The sequence below is a fragment of the Chelonia mydas genome, chromosome 7 (assembly GCF_015237465.2).
Source record: "Chelonia mydas isolate rCheMyd1 chromosome 7, rCheMyd1.pri.v2, whole genome shotgun sequence".
Taxonomy (NCBI): domain Eukaryota; kingdom Metazoa; phylum Chordata; order Testudines; family Cheloniidae; genus Chelonia; species Chelonia mydas.
The window spans coordinates 11,155,281-11,164,407 of NC_057853.1; the positions used below are offsets into that span (position 1 = coordinate 11,155,281).

General features: G+C 39.5%; 1 long non-coding RNA gene across 3 annotated transcripts in view; it reads left to right on the forward strand.

Moving 5' to 3' along the window:
• The window catches only part of LOC122466716, a 38,008-nt gene extending 29,271 nt beyond the window's left edge, over positions 1-8,737 (forward strand). For 2 of the 3 annotated variants that reach the window (XR_006292451.1, XR_006292449.1), the window contains 2 exons: positions 6,831-6,917; positions 8,018-8,712. This is a non-coding gene — a long non-coding RNA (uncharacterized LOC122466716). Of the gene's footprint in view, positions 1-6,830; positions 6,918-8,017 lie in introns of all 3 variants that reach the window. The other variant, XR_006292450.1, reaches the window with a different exon arrangement.
• The last annotated feature ends 390 nt before the right edge of the window (positions 8,738-9,127 follow it).

Consider the following 9,127-nt stretch of genomic DNA (forward strand, 5'->3'; position numbering starts at 1 on the left):
CTCATTGTCTGCTCACACTTATGTGTGCTATAATCACATCTTCACTTTGCAATATAGACGTATCAGTAGATACTGATACAACCCCCATTGCTGTGTTATGTGAGCACCCCGCAATGTTTATTATATTTATCCTCAGCCTCCTGGTGAGGTAGGGAAATGCTACTATTCCCATTTTACAGATGGGGGAACTGAGGCATGGAAAAGCAAAGTTACTTGCCACAGAGGAAGTCTATGGCAGAGCAAGGAATTGAATCCCATTCTCCAAAGTCCCAGGCTAGCATCTGAACCACTGGGCCCATCTTCCTGTCTAGCAACAATACCGTGATCTAGACTAGATAGGAACATGGTCTGGAAAACAGTTTTCAGTCAACTCTAGAGTAAACTTTGATAGCTCTCTGTTCAGACTGGATATGTTGTTCTGTTGGCAGAAAGACTGTATGTAACTGAATGAAAGGCATTGTTTTTTCTGATCAGTACTGTTCCTGTTTTAATTATAAAACCTGAATAAACATACCTATTGGTATAAATATTACTAATGTTGGCAGTAATTGAAGGTGGAACTGTCAAATATGTGTATCAAGCCATTTTACAAAGTAATCATTTATGAACATAGCTCTATTAATTTGTTTAGTCAGATGCAGAGAAGCAATAAAAGTGATTGACTAAAAACAATTAAAACAGTAAAAGTAAATTGTTTGTGTCCATTAAAACCTGCTGAGCCTGTCAGATGAAAATTGTGCGTTTAAATGTGAAAATTAAAACTATTGATTTTATCCACTATGTACGTGAATATCCAAGTCCTAATTTGTTTTAGTTTTAGCTAAAAGCCCTGGAGGTCAGAATAAAGGTATTCCCTAAATTAGCTCCTGCAGACACAATTTATTAAACCTTCAGAAAGTTATATGTGATGATGTCTCAGGGAGACAGGAATATTTTTGGGGGGGAGAGCTAATGTTCACTATCAGTAGCTCTGTGTTGCTGAACTGAATATAAATATTTACCAATAATGGTAATTTATTGCATTTTAAAGGAGGGGAAAATGAAAAATTGACATCAGAAAAATATGACATTCATACAGGTTAGATTTTAGGGCTTCTCTCTTAATATGTGTGTGTGACTTTATTGTCATTTTATATTTTATGTGGTATACTAAATCTTTCACTCAGTGAACTATTATTATTTTTTAGTGTTCAATTAAAATGATAGCATAAAAGGAGTGTTGTGTCTGGCCAGGTATAAAGAGTGTGGGGGAAAATACTCCGGCTGTCATGTCGGGCTTCAGCCACTCCGAAAGGGCTAATGTCATGATATTAAACAAAATCAGGGTTTTAAAGGAGTATAAGGTGTGTTGACTTACCAATGTTAAAAGCTAGGTCACTGCATTAGGCTGGGTATTTCTTTTATTAGTCTCTTTATGTCCTTAATAAATCACACCTTTAGACTGTAAAATGTAGTATTTGGTGGTTAACTATTTGCTCAATAAATAGAGACTTTTAATCTTGCTTTTGGGGATGCAAGTCACTTTTCCAGACCATCATTGGTTTGGGGAGAGATATCATTAGCAGCACATCCTCACACAGCCTTTCTTCCTTTCCTTTCTTTTTAAGAAGCAGACAGCAAGGATTAGATGTGTTGTGATGCATGAACCTAATAGTGGTCCAATATTTCTAAATCTGGTCCTGTGGGGGGACGGGACCTCCATGCATGGAACCCCTCCTCTGCCAAGTATGCATGGAAGAAACACTCAGCCGCCATTGCAACATCACAGGTCTCTACTGCAGAGGGTGGTGGGTCAGGCTTTACTCGAGCAGAGAGATAAACACAGACGGACAAACACACCCCTCCCACCCCAGGAACAACTGAAGAGGAATGCTGTAAGTGGATCCTCACAGAGGTTTCCTCTCCCTTGGGTTTTGCCCTTTATTTACACAGTGGTGGAATAAGAAAAGGTCTTTTCCTAAAGGAGAGAGGGAAGGATTTTATCAGGAACACGGGGAAACCTCTCAAGTTCTGGCTGTTTTGTACCTTCCCAGGGAGTGAGGACTGGGTGAATGGGAGACCTGGACCTGTAGTGCTTAAGGGCCTTTCTGCTGTAAAATGTGAACAGCTTGACAAGAATATTCAGCAGTAAATGTTGAGCTATGTCAAGGGATTAATGTGGGATACAGAGGGACAGGTAGGGCATGGTAGTGTTGCCCTATGTTCTGAGTCCTCCGTTCTTTCATATTTTCTCTCTTCCCTCTCTCGGCGAATGTAGTGCTGCTGAAAGCTGCGGTACTGGCAGCTCTGGAGACCAGAGTCCTCTGTTTATTCTCAGAGATGCTACAGTATGGGAAGTGGCAGTATGAGTTTCCTCATGCCACCTTGTTGATACGCCCCAACCCTGGCCTGACGGGAAAGGAAGCACATTCCGTCACCTGAAGAAGTGCTACTTCCCCTGCTAGTAGGGTGACCAGACAGCAAGTATGAAAAATCAAGACAGGGAGTGAGGGGCAATAGGCGCCTATGTAAGACAGAGCCCCTGAATATCAGGACTGTCCCTATAAAACTGGGACATCTGGTCACCCTACGTACTAGTGTAAAGTTTGACTGCAAGCACTACAGACTCTGTCACCTAATTTACCTTCATGATGACTTGATACTGTTCTAGTGTAACAATGCATAAGCATGAACACACAGAAAAACAAAGCGGGAGAATCAAAAGTAACCACTGGGAAAGAATTAAACCTGATTAAAAGGCAGAGGGAGCCCTTACTTGTCTTACTAGCAAGAGAAGCACAGTGAGAATTAACAGGCAATGTTTCCCTTCATACATGAATTTGGTTTTTCTTGCCTTATGAAAAATTCAAATACTGTAGTCAATTCACTCCAGTTCCAACAGCCTGTTCGGAAAATTCTTGGAGTCTGTTCCCACAGAGGGACTTGTTCAACATAATACAACTGAGAGAACAAATAACATGCAGTTGCAATCTTCTATCTAAAGGTCCTTTTATGGCTGTCAGAATGACCCAATTGATCAGCATAGGACACGTTAGCGTTTCAATAACACTAATGTCGATGAAGTGAGCTGTAGCTCACGAAAGCTTATGCTCAAATAAATTGGTTAGTCTCTAAGGTGCCACAAGTACTCCTTTTCTTTTTGCGGATACAGACTAACACGGCTGCTACTCTGAAACTTACCAAAAGAAGCAACTGCCTGTTCTTTTCTCTGCCCAAGCAACAATCCTCCTGACCTTGAACCCCCTCAAAATGGCCAATGTGACATTTTCTAATTTACACATCAGCCACAATCGCTATTATAAATCTTCCTTCTCCTCTAGATTAACTAATCCTATTCCCTCTCTCACGTCACCTCGAAAACTGACATTGCCTGTCTTGACAATACTAAGAAACAGGAGCCATTTTTACTTAAAACTTTGTTTAAATTTAATGCAAGGCCCTCCCTCTGTCCATTACAGTGATCCCTACCAGTTGTAATTTGTACTACAGCAGCATCTAGAGCAGTGGTTCTTAACCTTTACTGCAGCCTGCACCCCTTTGGTTCTCAAAATATGTTCTCGCACCCCTTATCAAAAATCGTTGAAGTAGTTCAGTTCTTTAAACCTAGATATATTTTTTGTTTGTATATTACAGTAATTGTTAAATGTATAATGTTAATAAATACATAGGTTTGATGAAACAAAGTAGGTGTACTTACGTGCCTGTGTTTTAATTTGTGTTTTCGATGATTTACCTTCTAAAAAAATCTGGCATGTCTCACACCCCCAAAAAGGGCATCTCACACCCCCAGGGGGTGCATGCACCCCAGGTTAAGAACCACTGATCTAGAGACTCCCAAAAATATCATGCTTGGCACTGTGGATAGATGTAATAGGAGGCTCTTTGCCTCAGAGTTTAAACTCTAAACAGACAAATGGTGGAAGGAGAAAGAGGCACCAACTCACTCGCTGTCACACAACACAGCAGAGGCAGAGTTGAAATTAGAACCCAGTTCTCCTGACTCCCAACCCAGTGCCTTCTCCGCTAGACCATCTCTCTCTTTCCTGCCTCAGTGTCTTTTGTTTTAACCCATTGGACCTACAATCACTGAGGCTACGTCTACTCTACACTGGTGAAGACGCTCTAAGTCAATGGGAGAGAGCTCTCCTGTCAGCTTAATAACTCCTACCTCCACAAGAGGCGGTAGCTATGTTGGTGTGAGAAGTTCTCCCACCGACATAGTTCTGTCCACACCAACACTTAGGTGGGTATAACTTACATCGCTCAGGGGTGTGGATTATTCACACCACTGAGTAACGTAGGTTATACTGAAGTAATTTGTAGTGTAGACATAGCTCTTGCTCGGGTTAACTCTCCTTACTGAAACACAGAGAAGAGATAAAACACTATTACACTATTTGAAGCTGATCTTTTAATTCCATGTATTAGAAAAAATAAAATGTGAGTTTATCAGGTTTATAAAAGACAAATAATAGAATAAAAAACCTGTATCCATTAAGAATTAATCTTTTATTACAGCTAATGAGGGATCAGGGCTAGTATGAGAGATTGGAAATGGACCATAGCTTACAGTGTGCTGCTGTTCCTGCAGAGCAGTGAAATGGTTACATTTTATGGTTCTACATATGTAGCAGATGTTCTGACTGTGATTTTTTTTTTATATAAATAATCATTTATTCACACCAATTTTATTTTATATTCAGGAGTCTTAAGGCTTAATGTGTTTTACATTTTGGATTATCACAGGAGGAAACTATTCCGTTGGTAGCAGAAATATAGTGAATTTTCACATAAGCACCATACTAGCGTTTCCTTACTTGCGAAGACTGCAACGTTCAGCAATTCCAATTCTGCTGGGAACCATAGAATGGCACCATTATAGCAAATAATTTGAGCAGTTATGTTCCTAAGTACTGTTACTGGCAATACCATGCTGAGCATTTCAGGCAAAGCAGGTGTGATTTTTATCTCTGGTTTAAGAATGAGTGTTTGCTTTGCTTTTCATAAAGGTGCAGCTCAATGCAGAGGCTGGTGCATCAATATATCAAAGTGAGTGATGTGAGGTTTAAAAAAAAAAATACAAAGATCAGCCTCCCTCCCCCCCCAGCCTTTAATCCTATTAGATTAAGTGCCAATTAGACATCAAGTATAAAACAACATTAAGGGCAAAATTCTGCTCTTCTTCACACCAGTGTAAATCTAGAGTAATTCCATTAATGTCAGTGGATTTACACCAGTGTTGGTTAGAGCAGATTATGGCCCTAGAGACCTAATCCAAAAACTGCTGAAGCAAATGGGAGGCTTTCCATTGACTTGAATGGGCTGTGGATCATGCCCTTGAAAGACCCAGGTCTTTGTTTTCAGCAACGGACACATGGAGAACTTGACATATAGAGCCTGACCTGGAAATATTTACTCACATGAGTAGTCCTTATTCACTTGAGCAGTCCCATTGATGTCAGAGGGAGTGTGTGTGTGAGTAATTGTTGCAGGATTGGGCCCATAGTCACTATCTAGTACTTATTAAGGAAAAAGGCCTTTGTGTGAATAAAAAAAGTAGAAATATATTAAAAATAATTTTAAACAGGTTCTCGGTCAGTGTATAAATCGGAAGTGATTTATAGAAGATAGCAATAACTAACTGCTTGCTGAGGGCTAGAATAGATGCTAAGGCTGTTAAGTTGCCCGCAGCTAAAGCCTCCCAGTCTCTAATAAAAAGCACCGTGTTGCTACTTCTCAGCATGAACCTCTAAGTGTTCCTGATGAAGCTCACAGCAATGAAGGTGAAATATTCATTATATTCGCTTTGAAGTGGTTTAACATAGTTTTGATTAATAGAATATTGGTGGTTGCATGTATTCCATTTTGTACTGTGGGCTTTGTTTGGCTACAGAGACAATGATGAGCTCTGAGGGGGGAAATGGAATGATCCTAATTAATTGCGTTAGGATGAACTGAATATTACTTTTCTAAAAATAAATAATCCTTTCTGGAATTACATTCTGTCTTCGTTGTAATGCTAAGTGACATGCAATCAAAACAGATGTGAGTGGTCTCACCTGCTGTACTTACTCATCCAGGCCCCAGTCCAGCAAATCGCTTAAGCAGGCACTTTACTTTAAGCATGCACATAGTACCCAGTCTTGCATTGAGATGAATGCAGGTGAACCCTTGTGTTAAGCTTCAGAGGAGTTCTGTGCAGGCTCAGCAGTTCTTCTGCACATGTCTCATTGCAGAGCAGGACTAATGGGACTCTGCTTAAGTGCACTGCTGTATCGGGGTCCTGTTGGTAGGGTTACTCTTCCCTTGTTCCATACATAAGTATCATTAATATTTGTGTGTGCGTGGGGAGATGTGCTTCTTTGATATAATTAACCCTGACGATTGATTGCCCATGTGCACGGGGTTGAACTGATTGTTAGAATTGGGGTTGGGAAATAAATTTCCCTTAGCAGGGCATATTGGCAGGGACTTAGGGTTTTCTACCGTTCTTTCTTGGAGCCCTGAGCAGGAATCATCTGTTAGGATCATGCTAGCATACTGCACATGATTGATTTCCTGCAGTCCAAGGGAGTAGGCACGGATGGACCTCAAGCCAGCTCACCTTTAGTTTCTGGGATGAATTAGAAATTGTCTTGCCTGCCAGGATCTCAACTAAACAGCAAGTTTTAAGCAGATAGGTACAAACGGCCAAATCATAACCTGGCCTGCATGGTGGCACAAGGAGGTGTGGGGTGACCCCTTACTCCCTGGTGCCAGCTAAATGCGTTATAGGGAGCAGAAACAGGCTCCACAGAATTGCTATGTTCTCTTTCCACCCTTCCCTGCAGGTGGGTAGAAGTGGCTGGAGCCAAGGGTGACACCTCAACGTTTCCAGCAGTGGAGCTGTACTGGCATCTCGAGGTGTGCACAGCGTGGTGGGTACCAATCAGGGTTGATCTATTACTCCCCACAGGCAGATAGGAAATTCTGAGTCACAATCTCCCTCCTGGCCTTGCCTGAGGGCAATGCAACAATTGTTACATCATGATATGGCCCCAAAGAGCGTTCCCAATGGAAAACACGAAAACCACACCCTCCTTTCTCTAGTGATAGTTTGACCCACACTATTTAACCATTTGACCTGCACTCCTTTCCCAAATTATAGTTTTCTAAAATATGAATCTGACTTAATTAAAAAAACACACTCCTGGTTTTGCCAGTTTCTAGACCTGGATCAGAACATGCATCATTTCACCAAACCCCCAATTTTTGTGGGTTCCAATAAGAAGGACTCAGAGCAAAAGCATGTTTGGGTTTTGCAGAACTGCTGTCAGTTTTTCTAGTCTCTAGTTCCCAATGGAGGATGTAATCTGAATATTTTGAGGTAACGATATATTCTAAAACAAGTTAATAAAATTTTGCCTGCTCTTGTTCCCACTGAAATCCGTGAGAGTCTTACCATTTACTTCAATTGGAGCAGAATTAGGCCTGGTTAGGCAATATTTTTCAAAAGCAGCCAAACAACTCTGGAGTAGCCTCGTTGAAAATTTTCCCATGAAAGTTTTTTTTTATTTTGTTTTTTTGTTTTTTTGGCAAAAAATACAGATTCATCTTCACCAGAACGTTTCACAAAATATGTTTCAAATTCACCACATTGTTTTGATTGGGGAAAACCTCTCTAAAAAATTCCCTCCAAAACGGAAATGAATCATTTTGACGTTTTCAAAACAAAATGTTCTGATTTTTTTTGATTCAAAACATCTTTTCATTTGGAAATGTCCTTCAATTTTGTTTTTAAAATTAAAGAAAAAACCAAACCCTCCAACATAATGAAATGGTTTGTTCAACCCCAGACTATTTTTCCCCCTTTTTTTCAGGTTGGCCAGGAAACCAAACAATCAGTTAAGTCACACAATTCTACTCAGGAGCCTATGTCCTGGGGATTTTGAAAATTTTCCCCATTGTCTCATACTGAACCATAGAAACTTTATTTTTTAAGCTGCTTGTTTGAATTTAAATCTGTTTTTATTTTTAGGTTATGAGACTTGTGGAATTTCCACCACTCGTGAGTCGTTATGAAAAAACTTGAAAGCTCTAAAAGACACTGCTCTTTGAAGACAGGTTAACTTTCAACATTCAATAGTTGACTTCTATTGGAGCAGAGTTAGATCAAATCCTGAAGGCTTTTGAAAATGTCACCCTTATATGTTTGGTCTCCCAGTGTGCTATTTTTTCCTAATTTAAAGGAGAAGTTTTAATTAAATTTAAACTAATAAAAAAACAGCCAGAAAATCCTGGTGGAAAAGGTAATTTTGGTAGTAGAAATGCAGTGTAATTAAGCAAATTTGTCTCTAGTCAATTTTAAGGACTCATGGTGTGAAACAATGTTATGTAACAAAAAAGCCTAAATAATAAAATCAGGAAAGTTTATTATTTATATCTATATTTTATATCTTCCTATAGGTCCCAACCAGGATCAGGGACCCATTATGTTAGGCACTGTAAAAGCCTGGAGCCAGAAACAGTCCCAGCAGCTCTCCCTGTTGACATAAGATATAAAATCCAACTTTATTATAGAGAGTTAATGCATGACACTTCCTGCAGTCCTATTTCAAATGCATACTGTGGTTAATATATATGAAAATAATTTGTTTTATAGAAGTAAAACTTCATATAAATTAAGTAGATAATTAGTAATCCAATTTGTACAGTGTAATATGCATCATGAAATTAAACCATTAAACAGATTTTGTACAACATTTTTAACTGAGATTTTTGGGAACGTAGTATAAAACAGTCCAATAAACAAACATATGATTTTTCTTAAAGGCTCAATCCAACTCACACTGAACCCACTGGCATCAATGGGAGTTGGATCAGGCCCTTACATCTGGAATGTGTACACCACCATCATTAGGGTTTACAAGCTGCTTCAGATATGATCCATCCAAGATTATATTTATGGGAATGCTTTTACATGTGAATGACTTGGTAATTATCACACCAAAATCAAATGTGAAAACAGGCTGGTCTAATTTTTATTCTGAGTGCAGAGTACTGCTACAAGGATCTGAGGCATGGTCTACACATAAAAATTAGATTGACCTAGCTACATCGCTCAGGGCTGTGAAAATTTTTATGCCCT